The sequence below is a fragment of the Oncorhynchus clarkii genome, chromosome 22 (assembly GCF_045791955.1).
Source record: "Oncorhynchus clarkii lewisi isolate Uvic-CL-2024 chromosome 22, UVic_Ocla_1.0, whole genome shotgun sequence".
Taxonomy (NCBI): Eukaryota; Metazoa; Chordata; class Actinopteri; order Salmoniformes; family Salmonidae; genus Oncorhynchus; species Oncorhynchus clarkii.
In genome coordinates, this window is record NC_092168.1 from 933,748 (window position 1) to 950,995 (window position 17,248).

Consider the following 17,248-nt stretch of genomic DNA (forward strand, 5'->3'; position numbering starts at 1 on the left):
GTACAATGTGACTGGTTGGGTGTGGCAGTAAGAGCAAAATAATCCTAATAAAATAATAAAAACCTTAGTGTAACAACGTCCATAGCCTTGAAGTGCTTTGAAAGGCTGATAATGGCTCACATCAACACAATTATCCCAGAAACCCTAGATCCACTCCAATTTGCATACCGCCTAAACGATGCAATCTCTATTGCACTCAACACTGCCTTTTCCCACCTGGACAAAAGGAACACCTATGTGAGAATGCTATTCATTGACTACATCTCAGCGTTCAACACTATAGTGTCCACGAAGCTCATGACTAAGCTAAGGTCCCTGGGACTAAACACCTCCCTTTGCAACTGGATCCTGGACTTCCTGACAGGCCACCCCCAGGTGGTGAGGGTAGGTAGCAACACATCTGCCAAGCTGATCCTCAACACTGGAGCCTCCAAGGGGTGCGTGCTCAGTCCCCTCCTGTACTCCCTGTTCACCCACGACTGCATGGCCAGGCACGACTCCAACACCATCATTAAGTTTGCTGACGACACAACAGTGGTAGGCCTGATCACCGACAACGACGAGACAGCCTATAGGGAGGAGGTCAGAGACCTGGCCGGGTGATGCCAGAATAACAACCTATCCCTCAACGTAACCAAGACTAAGGAGATGATTGTGGACTACAGGAAAAGGAGCACCCAGGTTGAGAGCTTCAAATTCCTTGGTGTCCACATCAACAACAAACTAGATTGGTCCAAACACACCAAGACAGTTGTGAAGAGGGCACGACAAAGCCTATTCCCCCTCAGGAAACTAAAAAGATTTGGCATGGGTCCTGAGATCCTAAAAAAGATTATACAGCTGCAACATCGAGATCATCCTGACCGGTTGCATCACTGCCTGGCACGGCAATTGCACGGCCTCCGACCGCAAGGCACTTCAGAGGGTAGTGCGTACGGCCCAGTACATCACTCGGGCAAAGCTGCCTGCCATCCAGGACCCCTACAACAGGCGGTGTCAGAGGAAGGCCCTAAAAATTTTCAAAGACCCCAGCCACCCCAGTCAAAGACTGTTCTCTCTACTACCGCATGGCAAGCGGTACCGGAGTGCCAAGTCTAGGACAAAATGGCTTCTCAACAGTTTTTACCCCAAGCCAAAAGATTCCTGAACAGGTAATCAAATGGTTACCCGGACTATTTGCATTGTGTGCCTCCCCCAACCCCTCTTTTACGCTGCTGCTACTCTCTGTTTATCTTATATGCATAGTCACTTTAACTATACATTCATGTACATACTACCTAAATTGGCCCGACCAATCAGTGCTCCCGCATATTGGCTAACCGGGGCTATCTACATTGTGTCCCACCACCCGCCAACCCCTCTTTTTACGCTTCTGCTACTCTCTGTTCATCATATATACATAGTCACTTTAACGATACCTACATGTACATTCTACCTCAATAAGACTGACTAACAGGTGTCTGTATATAGCCTTGCTACTCTTTTTTCAAATGTATTTTTACTGTTGTTTTATTTCTTTACTTACCTACACACGCACACACACACGCACACACACACACACATACCTTTTTTTCTCCGCACCATTGGTTAGAGCCTGTAAGTAAACATTTCACTGTAAGGTCTACACCAGACACTGAAGTCATGCACAATTATCAGTTTCCATTTAGGTTTATGTCGCCCATTCATTGTCAGTTAGAGACACAGTAGGACCCAAAAGCATAATCATTACTCTAACTCCCCCTTGCGTTGGTCTGGAGCAATGAAGTGGTGACGCAGGGTACCGTACTAAACCACAAATTACCTCTAAATCCTGCAGCGTAAGTTCGCAGTTTTTAAAGGAGGAACCACTGTATGTGATGTCAACCGCTCTGAGATCTAGAGGTAGTTGTTTCCCTTCGCAGAATGTTGCTTGTTGCACCCAGAGAGGGACAAGACTTGTTTTAAAGGAGGGCCCACTGTATGTGATGTCAACCAGAGAGGGACAAGACTTGTTTTAAAGGAGGAACCACTGTATGTGATGTCAACCAGAGAGAGACAAGACTTGTTTTAAAGGAGGAACCACTGTATGTGATGTCAACCAGAGAGAGACAAGACTTGTTTTAAAAGAGGGACCACTGTATGTGATGTCAACTAGAGAGAGACAAGACTTGTTTTAAAGGAGGAACCACTGTATGTGATGTCAACCAGAGAGAGACAAGACTTGTTTTAAAAGAGGGACCACTGTATGTGATGTCAACTAGAGAGAGACAAGACTTGTTTTAAAGGAGGAACCACTGTATGTGATGTCAACCAGAGAGATACTTGTTTTAAAGGAGGGACCACTGTATGTGATGTCAACCAGAGAGAGACCAGACTTGTTTTAAAGGAGGAACCACTGTATGTGATGTCAACCAGAGAGAGACTTGTTTTAAAGGAAGAACCACTGTATGTGATGTCAACCAGAGAGAGACAAGACTTGTTTTAAAGGAAGAACCACTGTATGTGATGTCAACCAGAGAGGGACAAGACTTGTTTTAAAGGAGGGACCACTGTATGTGATGTCAACCAGAGAGAGACTTGTTTTAAAGGAGGAACCACTGTATGTGATGTCAACCAGAGAGAGACTTGTTTTAAAGGAGGGACCACTGTATGTGATGTCAACCAGAGAGGGACAAGACTTGTTTTAAAGGAGGGACCACTGTATGTGATGTCAACCAGAGAGAGACTTGTTTTAAAGGAGGGACCACTGTATGTGATGTCAACCAGAGAGGAACCACTGTATGTGATGTCAACCAGAGAGAGACTTGTTTTAAAGGAGGGACCACTGTATGTGATGTCAACCAGAGAGGAACCACTGTATGTGATGTCAACCAGAGCGGGACAAGACTTGTTTTAAAGGAGGGACCACTGGATGTGATGTCAACCAGAGAGAGACAAGACTTGTTTTAAAGGAGGGACCACTGGATGTGATGTCAACCAGAGAGAGACCAGACTTGTTTTAAAGGAGGGACCACTGGATGTGATGTCAACCAGAGAGAGACCAGACTTGTTTTAAAGGAGGAACCACTGTATGTGATGTCAACCAGAGAGAGACAAGACTTGTTTTAAAGGAGGGACCACTGGATGTGATGTCAACCAGAGAGAGACAAGACTTGTTTTAAAGGAGGGACCACTGGATGTGATGTCAACCAGAGAGGGACAAGACTTGTTTTAAAGGAGGAACCACTGGATGTGATGTCAACCAGAGAGGGACAAGACTTGTTTTAAAGGAGGATCTACATTTCTAAATCCACCATCTTGGACATTTCAGTGTTTGATTCTGGAAATGCTCCTCTCGGGTTTCTCTACAAGCCGGAATTCTTAATAAAATGACATTTGAACTTTCTTCCGGTTGTCTGTGTGGTTTGTCCTTATGTAGGAAGGAATCTGAGACAATTTATCCACAGGAGAGTTTATTTAACCAAGTTTTCAAAGCCCTGGTAGTGTGTCTGATTTCTATCACATGAAGCAAGTGCACACGATGTAAATACACATGCATACTTGCCGAGCTCGTGCACTTGTTTACATGGTTTTTCAGTAGTCTGGTATTAATGATTTAATTTAGACTGGGTCTCAGTGCATTCCATAGGGACGGCATAAAATGAATTAATGGCCTAAATACTCTACCTGCTAGCAGCATGTGGTCCGCGTCTGAAGCAGGATCAGAGCGGGAGACGGTTCTGATTGGAAAACCGAGCAGTAAACAAAAACTATTAAATCCAGTTTGGACTACCCCACCCAAATCAAATATGGATGCCAATGTTTTGTTCTCGCTGTGTGCACACACGTTTCCCCTACTTCCTGTCTGGATAAACACAGTGGCCTATTTGCAAAGCTGATTAGCTAGGACAAACAGGTGTGAAACAGACAGTTGTGCATGCCAAGCGATTCCACAACATGGAATCCTTTTTTTTTTTTTTTTTTTTTTTTTTTTGGAGGGGGGTAGTAAACAATGCTTTTCTAATCAGCACTGTCCACAGAGCTACTCTCCGACATGGGGAAAGCACTGCCAAAAGGGTATGGGTTGGCAAATATCTCGCAAGGTGGGTAACTGTTTTATGTATATATATATATATATATAATATACATACATACACACACACACACACACACACACACACACACACACTGAATATTCTGTATGACAAGAGCCTTTGGAATCATTACAGCTCTCAGAGTTCTGTGGCCTTACTGCTGGTTGGCACGGAATCAACCTGACTACAGCAATTACCTGACTACAGTACAGGGTTTCTGAGAAATGCTAGTTGGAAAAATCTGTGAACAACATTTTGCAACCTTGCACTCAGACACCGATTTTTGGTCCAAAATCCATTCAAGCTGATTTTAAGACACCAGCTAACCTAGCCCATTTCCTATAATATATAACATATGCTGAGTGTTCAAAACATTAGGACCACTTTCCTAATATTGAGTTGCAACCCCTTTTGCCCTCACAACAGCCTCAATTCATTGGGGCATGGACTCTACAAGATGTCGAAAGTGTTCAAATGGACTTCAATATTTTGTATTACCCAGTCACCCTCTGAATGGCATACATTCACAATCCATGTCTCAAAAAATCCTTCTTTAACCGGTCTCCTCCCCTCATGTACACTGACTGAAGTGACATCAATAAGGGATCATAACTTCCATCTTGATTCACCTGGTCAGTCTGTCATGGAAAGAGCAGGTGTTCTTAATGTTTTGGACATGCATACATACAGTGGGGAACCAAATTATTGACACCATTGATAACGATTCAGCAATAATGAGCATATCATATAAAAATAAATTCTGAGCTACATTGTATGCAAAAAAATTGGGATATTATTTTATTTTATAGTAATACAGTTGCACAGACAAGAGGTTTTGTTTAACAAATAAATATTCAAGATGAAATATTCTTATAAATAAAGTTAAACGTTTATTATTTGGTCCCATATTCCTAACACACAATGACTACATCAAGCTTGTGACTCTACAAATTTGTTGGATGCATTTGAAGTTAGTTTTGGTTGTTTTTCAGATTATTTTGTGCCCAATAGAAATAAATGGTAAGTAATGCATTGTGTTATTTTGGAGTCACATTTATCGTAGATAAGAATAGATGTGTTCATAAACACTTTTACATGAATGTGGATGCTACCATTTAAAACATTTGTATGCTCTTATCCAGAGTGACTTATCCAGAGTGACTTATCCAGAGTGACTTGTGAGTGCATACAGATTGATACATGTTCATACTGGTCCCCTCTGGGAGTCAAACCCACAACCCCGGCATTGCAAGTGCCATGCTCTACCAACTGAGTCACACGGGACCATGATTAGACCATGATATATTCTGAGTAATGATGAGTGAGAACGTTACAGAGGGTCAAAGAGCATACCCCCAAAACATGTTAATCTCCCCATGTTAATCTCCTTGTAATGGTGGGAGGTTAGCATGTCTTGGGGGTATGATCTTTGACCCTATGTAACTATCTCACTCATCATTATTCACGATTCATTCAGGACTCTCCGTAATCATGGTAGCATCCACATTCATTTAGAGGTGTTAGAAACATATTCTAAAAGTGAATCCAAAATGACACAATACATTATCTACCATACATTTTTGGGGGGGGCAGGAAATCATCTGGGACACAAAATTGGGTGCAACTTAATATTAGGAAAGTGTTCCGAATGTTTGGAACACTCAGTATATGTTATATATTATAGGAAATGGGCTAGGTTAGCTGGTGTCTTAAAATCAGCTTGAATGGATTTCTGACCAACCTGCTCAATCAATAATTCTTATTAACAGTAGGTGCTTGGCTTCACAAGAAGAGCAAGATCTAAAATACAGATTCAATTCATTCAAATTAAACCACGTCCTTCAACACAACTTTCTACGTCACAGAGTTATGAATGCACCGTAAAGCTCACAATTATATATTTTTTGATAGCACAAACAGGTCAGTCCGTGCTCTAGCAAGGTTCTAGCCTCGGTGTTAGCCGAATCAGAAGGAACATTGGTTCCTAGTGACTCAGATGCATAGTTGGGCAGCTCACGGGCTGGGGTGACTCGCTGTGTAGCAAGTTTAGAAGGGGTGAGTGTGATGGAGTGTGATGGAGTCACTCCACAGCTAGCTTAAAATGTTGTTGATAGCTCAAATGGCGGTCATGTGTGTTTCCAATCAGAGGATCACTGGTTTGAGCCTGGTATGGCAACATGGACAGTGGAGGAAGCTATACTGTTAGCACATCCGTTTCATCTAGTTTCAATGAAGCAGTAAAGGTGTTGTAAAGTAAACTTTCCAGACAATTTTGTCTGGCCTAACTCATTAGTAAGTCTTCCCAGGGTCTTGTTCAGTAGGGAGAAAAGTTTCTGAAACGGGGAGGTACTACCTTGCTGTCTCCAATAAGAACACAGATTTGCATTTCCATTGGAAAACATTTCGCTACAATGTGCCTTACTGAACTCGACCCAGGTCATGAGTCATCACAGGAACCCAATGTGAGATAAACTAACCAGTTTCAAAGATGGCCGCCGGTTGCCCACTCTATAGAGAAAAATAAAGATGAACCTGTTGAGTCTATGGGGGCGCTATTTCATTATTGGATAAAAAAACGTGGCCGCTTTAAGCGCAATATTTTGTCACGAAAAGATGCTCGACTATGTATATAATTGACAGCTTTGGAAAGAAAACAGTCTAACGTTTCCAAAACTGCAAAGATATTATCTGTGAGTGCCACAGAACTCATGCTACAGGCGAAACCAAGATGAAACGTCAAACAGGAAATGAGCAGAATTTCTGAAGCTCTGTTTTCCAATGTCTCCTTATATGGCTGTGAATGCACCAGGAACGAGCCTGCGCTTTCTGTCGTTTCTTCAAGATGTCTGCAGCATTGTGACGTATTTGTAGGCATATCATTGGAAGATTGGCCATAAGAGACTACATTTTCCAGGGGTCCGCCCGGTGTCCTTTGTCTAAATTGGTGCGTAATGTTCAGTTGCGGTCATTTTCTCCTGGGATTCAGGACAGAAAGCACACTTCCACTAATGATATATCATTAGATATATCAGGGATATATGGGAACAGGGGCGGTGAGGAACAGGAAGTAGTTGAAGGAGGCCAGCCAGAGCTTGCCGAGGAATCGTATTCTGTGTGCACACAGTACAGGCGGAAACAACTGCGGAGACGTCAGGAACCATGATTGGCCACCAAAAAATGTTGTCGGATGTGGGTGGCAGGTCAGTCAGGGTGGCAGATCAGTCTAGGCAGGTATTCCCAAAGGGGTACGTGCAATGTGTCACAATTTCTTTTTTTTAAACATCACATTTTCAAACAGTACATTTATATTTTCCAACGGTAGCCTCATTTCACTGCCAACATTTTTTTATTAAACTAGTGAAATAACAACACAAAGTCAAATAATTAACATCCAGTCACATTAACCGTTACTCTCTTCCGGGAAACATTCACTCTTGTGCAGACATTTAGAAATTAAACATGACCATTTGAAAAAATAAGCCATTGGAGTTTTTTGAGCGACAATAGAGAAGACTTTCGATTAATGAGACGTATAAAAAGCATCAGACATTAACAAGGAGGGACTAGAAGCATCTGATATGGTGAGTTACCGAGTGGCTAGGACAGGCAAGCAGTATTGTGGAGAACTTCCTGCTGCCGCGGATATTGCTGGGACAATGGTGGGGGAAAAGGCCAACAAAACAATACAGACAATGCCTTCATCAAACAACACTGTTTCACAACGCATCAGCGACATGGCAGGAGATGTTTTGAAACAATTATTGCTTCACATACAAGCCAGTGAATGATATGCGTTACAACTGGATGAGTCAACAGACGCGGCGGGCCTGCCACAGCTCCTGGTATATGTCTGTTACAGCTGGATGAGTCAACAGACGCGGCGGGCCTGCCACAGCTCCTGGTATATGTCTGTTACAGCTGGATGAGTCAACAGACGTGGCGGGCCTGCCACAGCTCCTGGTATATGTCTGTTACAGCTGGATGAGTCAACAGACGCGGCGGGCCTGCCACAGCTCCTGGTATATGTCTGTTACAGCTGGATGAGTCAACAGACGCGGCGGGCCTGGCACAGCTCCTGGTATATGTCCGTTACGTTTATGGGGGATCAATGAAGTAAGACATCTTCTTCTGCAAAGCAATGGAAACCAGGACATCAAATGGACTTTGGTGGTCAAGATGTGTTGGTATCTGTACTGATGGTTCAAAAGCCATAAGAGGGAGACATAGTGGAGTTGTAACGCGCGTGCAAGCAGTTGCCCCGGACGCCACTTGAGTACACTGCAGCATCCACCAAGAGGCTCTTGCTGCCAAGGGAATACCTGACAACTTGAAAGACGTTTTGGACACTACAGTGAAAATGTAGTGTCCGAACTTTGTTTAAAAAATAATTAATTCAATGTAACCTTTATTGAACTTGGCAAGTATTATTTACTTTGAATGTCTACTGGGGAACTGCCTTGTTCAGGAATGACAGATTTTTACCTTGTTGGTATTTTTTTTTTTACTCATTCTCAGTGGCAGACAGGCCGTTGGGAGCACCGAGACATTTCCCGGTGGCCTGAGGGTTGTTTTGGCCTGCCGTGAATAGTCAACTTGACCAGCGAAAATATAGCAAGCAGGAATGAGTTTACGGAGAATCCATGCATCAAGCTCGACTCTCCCTCTCTCAATGCAGTGTCCCCGCGCAAAGGTGCGCACGCCAAAAATGACATCAGGTCTCTCCGCGATGCACATAGCAACCGTCTACCTGCTTCTCTACCGATAACATTTTAGACAAGTCGCACTGCAAAATGGATGGTCAGAAAAGAACGGTGGAGCAGAGAGGGAGAGAATAAAAAAGAGAAAGGCCCTTGCCACAGACGCAGCTAAATGCTGCTAAATAAGGAACATATTCGCCAGTCAAGGGACCAGGTCAAAAACACACACACTGATACACACACACGACACCCAGCATGGCCTGCTAAGTAGCCTAGCTAATAATAGTGACACAACGGCTGGGAGGCTAAACAGTTTGCACGTCTTACGTCTTCGTGGAGGAATTATATAATAGCAATGAGTGCCATCATAATATAACATTGAAGGCAATATGTTTCAACTCGCAAAAAATAGTAAACCTAGACTATGGACTTGCCAGCATTCGGTCATGACTCATGCCACATAAGCTAGGGAAAGTGCACATACACTGTACAGAGTAACAGGCTACAATAACATCACCATAATACAGTTGAAGACAGAAGTTTACATACACCTTAGCCAAAAACATTTAAACTCAGTTTCACAATTCCTGACATTTAATCCTAGTAAAAATTCCCTGCCTTAGGTCAGTTAGGATCCCCACTTCATTTTAAGAATGTGAAATGTCAGAATAATAGTAGAGAGAATTATTTATTTCAGCTTTAATTTCTTTCATCACATTCCCAGTGGGTCAGAAGTTTACATACACTCAATTAGTATTTGGTAGCATTGCCTTTAAATTGTTTAACTTGGGTCAAGCGTTTCGGGTAGCTTTCCACAAGCTTCCCACAACAAGTTGGGTGAATTTTGGCCCATTCCTCCTGACAGAGATGGTGTAACTGAGTCAGGTTTGTAGGCCTCCTTGCTCGCACATGCTTGTTCAGTTCTGCCCACAAATGTTCTATAGGATTGAGGTCAGGGCTTTGTGATGGCCACTCCAATACCTTGACTTTGTTGACCTTAAGCCTTTTTTGCCACAACTTTGGAAGAATGCTTGGGGTCATTGTCCATTTGGAAGACCCACTTGCGATCAAGCTTTAACTTCCTGACTGATGTCTTGAGATGTTGCTTCAATATATCCAAAGAATTTTCCATCCTCATGAAGCCATCTATTTTGTGAAGTGCACCTGTTCCTCCTGCAGCAAAGAACCCCCACTTCATGATGCTGCCACCCCCTGTGCTTCACGGTTGGAATGGTGTTCTTCGGCTTGCAAGCCACACCCTTTTTCTTCCTCCAAACATGACAATGGTCATTATGGCCAAACAATTCCATTTTTGTTTTATCAGACCAGAGGACATTTCTCCAAAAAGTACGATTTTGAACCCATGTGCAGTTGCAAACCTGCTGAGCGGCCTTTTAGGTTATGTTGATATAGGACTCATTTTACTGTGGACATAGATACTTTTGTACCTGTTTCCTCCAGCATCTTCACAGGGTCCTTTGCTGTTGTTCTGGGATTTATTTGCACTTTTCGCAGCAAAGTATGTTCATCTCTAGGAGACCGATCACGTCTCCTTCCTGAGCGATATGACGGCTGCGTGGTCCCATGGTGTTTGTACTTGCGTACTATTGTTTGTACAGATGAACATGATACCTTCAGGCATTTAGAAATTGTTTCCAAGGATGAACCAGACTTGTGGAGGTCTACAATTTATTTTCTGAGGTCTTGGCTGATTTATTTTGATTTTCCCATGATGTCAAGCAAAGCGGCACTGAGTTTGAAGGTAGGAAATACATCCACAGGTACACCTCCAATTTATGCAAATGATGTTTTCCAAGCTGTTTAAAGGTACATTCAACTTAGTGTATGTAAACTTCTGACCCACTGGAATTGTGATACAGTGAATTAAAAGTGAAATAATCTGTCTGTAAACAATTGTTGGAAAAATTACTTGTGTCATGCACAAAGTAGATGTCCTAACAAAGATGCCAACACTATAATTTGTAAAGAAGAAATTTGTGGAGTTGTTGAAAAACGAGTTTTAATGACTACAATCTACGTGTACTGTATGTAAACTTCCGACTTCAACTGTACATAGGCGTACAGAGGCCCATTATCAGCAACCATCACATCTGCGTTCCAATTGCATGTTGTATTAGCTAATCCAAGTTTATAATTTTAAAAGGCTAATTGATCATTAGAATACCCTTTTGCAATTATGTTAGCACAGCTGAAAAATGTTCTGAAGCAATAAAACTAATAAAACTAGCCTTCTCCAGACCAGTTGAGTCTGCAAAGAAGTTGCAGAGTTGCAAAGAAAAATCCTTATCAGTTGACTTGAAAAATCTAGGAGGATGGGAGACCCACGATATAGGCATGAACCGCACAGAGACAAAAAAGCAAGTTTAAAAAATCGTCAGACATTATTTTAACCTAAAGCGTTTAATAATTACATTTATTGGACAAAGTTATGGGGAATGGGAATGAGAAGGCTACTTACAGTGTTGGGAAGGGATAACAGCACTGGTTGAATGAGGGTATGAGGCATGAGGAGGTTTTCAGAGGCTTGACTTCAGTGCAGGACAGGGGTTGAGGTGTTCAGAGGCTTCAGTGCAGGACAGGCTCATGGATGGATGGTGTTGGAGAAGAGCTCAACTCTTCCACTGAGGGAAGGACAGGATTTGACTGGGCCTACCAGGGAACAGCAGGTTAACTGTCTTGTTCAGGGGCAGAACAACATATTTTTACCTTGTCAGCTTTGGGATTTGACCTTGCAACTTTTGATTTACTAGTCCAACACTCTAACCACTAGGCCACCTGCTACCAAAGTTAGTCTAAGCAAGGAGTAATATCACTAATATGTAATAATGTGATTGTGTTTGTGTTTGTGATTGACTCTACACACAATTGACTGGGCTACTCACAGTGCTTGGAGAGGAAACATTCAATGTGACTGTGGATGAGAGGGCACATGAAACATGGCTTCAGTTCAGTTTGGGCACCCGAATGGCGCAACGGTCTAAGGCACTGCATCTCAGTGCTTGAGGCGTCACTACAGACACCCTGGTTTGATTCCAGGCTGTATCACAACCGGCTGTGAATGGGAGTCCCACAGGGCAGCACATAATTGTCTGGGTTTGGCTGGTGTAGGCTGTCATTGTACTTAAGAATGTGTTCCTAACTGACTTGCCTAGTTAAATAAAGGTTAATTTTTTTAAATAAATGTCAGGAGAGAGTTGACACTGGTAGTGGAGTGGAGTGGTCATCACCTCTTAATCAGGGAGCAAGAGGGGACTTAGCTGTAAATACAAATAGCAGATACATTCCATTACAGCAGCGCCATCGTAGGTTTGGGCAACAAGTTTCTCTATGAAGTTAAACTACATTTCAGAATTCACAAAGTCAAACACAGACTGCGTATCTCACCCACAAGAAACGCCCAAGAAACGTTCCTGAATTAAACGCTGATCATCCACATACCTGAAGATAACTGAGAATTGTGAGCAGACTGGCACCACAGGTCCCAGAGTGGTGGGGCAATTCTCCCCCCGGGGCCCAGAGTTTTTCCTTATCTGGTAATCTAACCAAGTAAAACCCTGGACCTTATAGGGTATGGCAGGGATGAATCAGTTGTAAAAAGCTTTTAAATAGGCTATGATGGGACCAGTTTTCTAATCAGGTCACATGGTTTTTAAAGAAATTGGGGGAAAACTCCTGGCCATGGGGAGGAAGGAAACCCTGTCAAATTGTAGCAACCTTGTACCTGCTCATATTCATTATATTTAGACTAGACTAACAGGGGGGGGGGGGGGTTCCTCTACACTGAGACAAAAACTGATGGACAATACTATGGAACTCACAGGGCTGAGCTTGCTTTATGCATGTTTGCATCGTGTAGGCCTTTACAACTGTAGGCCTAATAAAACATTTACTCAGTCTGTCATCAGTATTGTTGATTGATTAATTCCAGTTAGTCATTTTGGATTTAAAATATCTAGGCAGCCTAGCCAGTTTGAATATAAACCAAATTTGATCATTCAGATTTTCTACTGACATAAATAAATGGACTGGGGGGGGGGGGGCGAAATATACTTCTCCCAAGGGGAAAGAACTATTAGATTCTAATGTAAAATTGTTCAAGCAAATCCGCAAGGTAGATGGATTCTTTTATATCTTGGACCATAAACAGATTTGGCTCATTAATCTATAAGGTCCAAATAATGATGACTACGCTTCTTTGAAAATATATATAATAACTTATCAAGCCTATAAGCAATGCAAGACTCTTATTATGGTGGGAGATTATAATACAGTTTTAAATACCTCAACGGACTGTAAAGGAAATCACACTAGAAACTATTACCCTTATGCACCTAAGGAAATCATGAATAGCATGGAAATAATGGAACAAGTGGATATATGGAGGCTTAAATACCTAGTGAGATATACTGTACATGACGGAGGCTCAATCAAGCTCTTATGTCATTCTCGCTGGCACAAAAGTGTTGATAGGGGATAGAATGTGTTTGGACCATCAAATAATTGGCATATACAGTACATTTCTCTTACAGAATTTCCACATGGGTGAGGATATTGGACATTTAATCAAAGCCTATTGGATAACAACTTGTTTTTAACCAGGACTGAAGAATTTATAACTGACTTTCGCCGACATAATATACAGTGCATTCGGAAAGTATTCAAACCCCTTGACTTGTTCCACATGTTGATACATTTCAGCCTTATTCTGAAATTGTTTCCCCCCTCATAGATCTACACACGATACACCATAATGAAAAAACAAAAACAGGTTTTTAGAAAGTTATTAAAAATAACACAATCCTGTCTCAGAGCTGTGAGACCTGTGAGACCTTACATAGACAGGTGTGTGCCTTTCCAAATCATGTTAAATCAATTTCAATTTACAACAGGTGGACTAATCAAGTTGTAGAAATGTAGAAATCATCAAGGATGATCAATGGAAACAGGATGTAACTGAGCTCACTTTTGAGTCTCGTAGGGTCTGAATACGTACTGTATGTAAATATGGTATTTCTGTCTTTAATTTTGTGTAAATTTGCATTAATTTCTAAAAACCTGTTTTCGCTTTGTCATTATGGGCTGTGGTGTGTACAGTCATGGCCAAAAGTTTTGAGAATGACAGAAATATTAATTTTCACAAAGTCTGCTGCCTCAGTTTGTATGATGGCAATTTGCATATACTCCAGAATGTTATGAAGAGTGATCAGATGAATTGCAATTAATTGCAAAGTCCCTCTTTTCCATGCAAATGAACTGAATCCCCCTACCAAAAAAAATTCCGCTGCATTTCAGCCCTGCCACAACAGGACCAGCTGGCATCATGTCAGTGACTCTCTCATTTACACAGGTGAGTGTTGATGAGGACAAGGCTTGCTGATTGAGTTCGAATAACAGACTGGAAGCTTCAAAAGGAGGGTGGTGCTTGGAATCATTGTTCTTCCTCTGTCAACCATGGTTACCTGCAAGGAAACACATGCCGTTATAATTGCTTTGCACAAAAAGGGCTTCACAGGCAAGGATATTGCTTCCAGTAAGGTTGCACCTAAATCAACCATTTATCGGATCATCAAGAACTTCAAGGAAAGCGGTTCAATTGTTGTGAAGAAGGCTTCAGGGCGCCCAAGAAAGTCCAGCAAGCGCCAGGACCGTCTCCTAAAGTTGATTTAGCTGCGGGATCTGGGCACCACCAGAACAGAGCTTGGTCAGGAATGGCAGCAGGCAGGTGTGAGTGCATCTGCACGCACAATGAGGCAAAGACTTTTGGAGGATGGCCTGGTGTCAAGAAGAGCAGCAAAGAAGCCACTTCTCTCCAGGAAAAACATCAGGGACAGACTGATATTCTGCAAAAGGTACAGGGATTGGACTGCTGAGGACTGGGGTAAAGTCATTCTCTATGATGAATCCCCTTTCCGATTGTTAAAGCATCCTGAGACCATTCATGTGTGGGGTTGCTTCTTAGCCAAGGGAGTGGGCTCACTCACAATTTTTCCTAAGAACACAGCCATGAATAAAGAATGGTACCAACACATCCTCCGAGAGCAACTTCTCCCAACCATCCAGGAACAGTTTGGTGACGAACAATGCCTTTTCCAGCATGATGGAGCACCTTGCCATAAGGCAATAGTGATAACTAAGTGGCTTAGGGAACAAAAACATCGATATTTTGGGTCCATGGCCAGGAAACTCCCCAGACCTTAATCCCATTGAGAACTTGTAGTCAATCCTCAAGAGGCGGGTGGACAAACTAAAACCCACATATTCTGACAAACTCCAAGCATTGATGTCATGTACTGTCATGTTGTCTTGTCTCTGTCCTTTCCCTTCACCCTGTCTCCCTCTGCTGGTCGTTGTTAGGTTACCTTTTCTCCCCCGCTTTCTCCCAGCTGTTCCTTGTCTCCTCTAACTACCCATTCACCCCGTTTCCCACCTGTTCCCTTTTTCCCTCTGATTAGGTCCCTATATCTCTCTCTGTTTCTGCTCCTGTCCTTGTCGGATTCTTGTTTGTTTGTGTCATTCATGCCTGAACCAGACTGTCGTCATGTTTGCTGAAACCTTGTCCTGTCCTGTCGGAATCTGCCGGTCTATCTGAGCCTACCTATGTTTGGTTATTAAAGAAGCTCTGTTTAAGTTAGTTCGCTTTTGGGTCCTCATTCACTCACCGTAACAGAAGAATCCGACCAAGAATGGACCCAGCGACTTCGGATCCTCTCCACTCAGCCGTCGAGATCCAGGGAGCGATGCTAGGCAGACACAAGCAGGAATTGTCTGCTGCTCGACATGCCGTTGAGACCCTGGCCACCCAAGTCTCCAACCTCACAGAACAGGTTCACCATCTCCGCCTCGATCCACCGGCCACTTCCAGGGCTTTCGAATCTCCGGAGCCCAGAATCAATAACCCGCCGTGTTACTCTGGGGAGCCCACTGAATGCCGCTCGTTCCTCACCCAGTGTGATATTGTGTTTTCTCTCCAGCCCAACACTTACTCCAGGAGCACTGCTCGTGTCGCCTACGTCATATCTCTCCTTATTGGACGGGCTCGTGAGTGGGGCACGGCAATCTGGGAGGCAAGGGCTGAGTGTACTAACCAGTATCAAGACTTTAAGGAGGAGATGATACGGGTTTTTGATCGATCTGTTTTTGGGGAGGAGGCTTCCAGGGCCCTGTCTTCCCTATGTCAAGGCAATCGATCCATAACAGACTACTCTATTGAGTTTCGCACTCTTGCTGTCTCCAGTGGCTGGAACGAGCCGGCCTTGCTCGCTCGTCTTCTGGAGGGTTTCCGCGCAGAGGTAAAGGATGAGATTCTCTCCCGGGAGGTTCCTTCCAGCGTGGATTCCTTGATTGAACTCGCTATTCGCATTGAGCGACGGGTTGATCTTCGTCACCGAGCTCGTGGAAAGGAGCTCGCGCTCTCCGTCGCCTCCCTCTCCGCATCACTACCATCTTCCTCTGCCGGCTCGGGTGCTGAGCCCATGCAGCTGGGAGGTATCCGCATCTCGACTGAGGAGAGGGAACGGAGAATCACCAACCGCCTCTGTCTCTATTGCGGTCCCGCTGGTCATTTTGTCACTTCATGTCCAGTAAAAGGCCAGAGCTCGTCAGTAAGCGGAGGGCTACTGGTGAGCGCTACTACTCCTGTCTCTCCTTCAAGATCCTGCACTACCTTGTCGGTCCATCTACGCTGGACCGGTTCGTCAGCTTCCTGCAGTGCCTTAATAGACTCTGGGGCGGAGGGCTGTTTTATGGACGAGACCTGGGCTCGGGAACATGACATTCCTCTCAGACAGTTAAAGGAGCCCACGGCCTTGTTCGCCCTGGATGGTAGTCCTCTCCCCAGGATTCAGCGTGAGACGCTACCTTTAACCCTCACTGTTTCTGGTAATCATAGTGAAACCATTTCTTTTTTAATTTTTCGTTCACCTTTTACACCTGTTGTTTTGGGCCATCCCTGGCTAGTTTGTCATAATCCTTCCATTAATTGGTCTAGTAATTCTATCCTCTCCTGGAACGTCTCTTGTCATGTGAAATGTTTAATGTCTGCTATCCCTCCTGTTTCCTCTGTCTCTTCTTCACAGGAGGAGCCTGGTGATTTGACAGGGGTGCCGGAGGAATATCACGATCTGCGCACGGTGTTCAGTCGGTCCAGGGCCACCTCTCTTCCTCCACACCGGTCGTATGATTGTAGTATTGATCTCCTTCCGGGAACCACCCCCCCCCGGGGTAGACTATACTCTCTGTCGGCTCCCGAACGTAAGGCTCTCGAAGATTATTTGTCTGTAGCTCTTGACGCCGGTACCATAGTCCCCTCCTCCTCTCCCGCCGGAGCGGGGTTTTTTTTTGTCAAGAGGAAGGACGGGTCTCTGCGCCCCTGCATAGATTATCGAGGGCTGAATGACATAACAGTGAAGAATCGTTATCCGCTTCCTCTTATGTCTTCAGCCTTCGAGATCCTGCAGGGAGCCAGGTTTTTCACTAAGT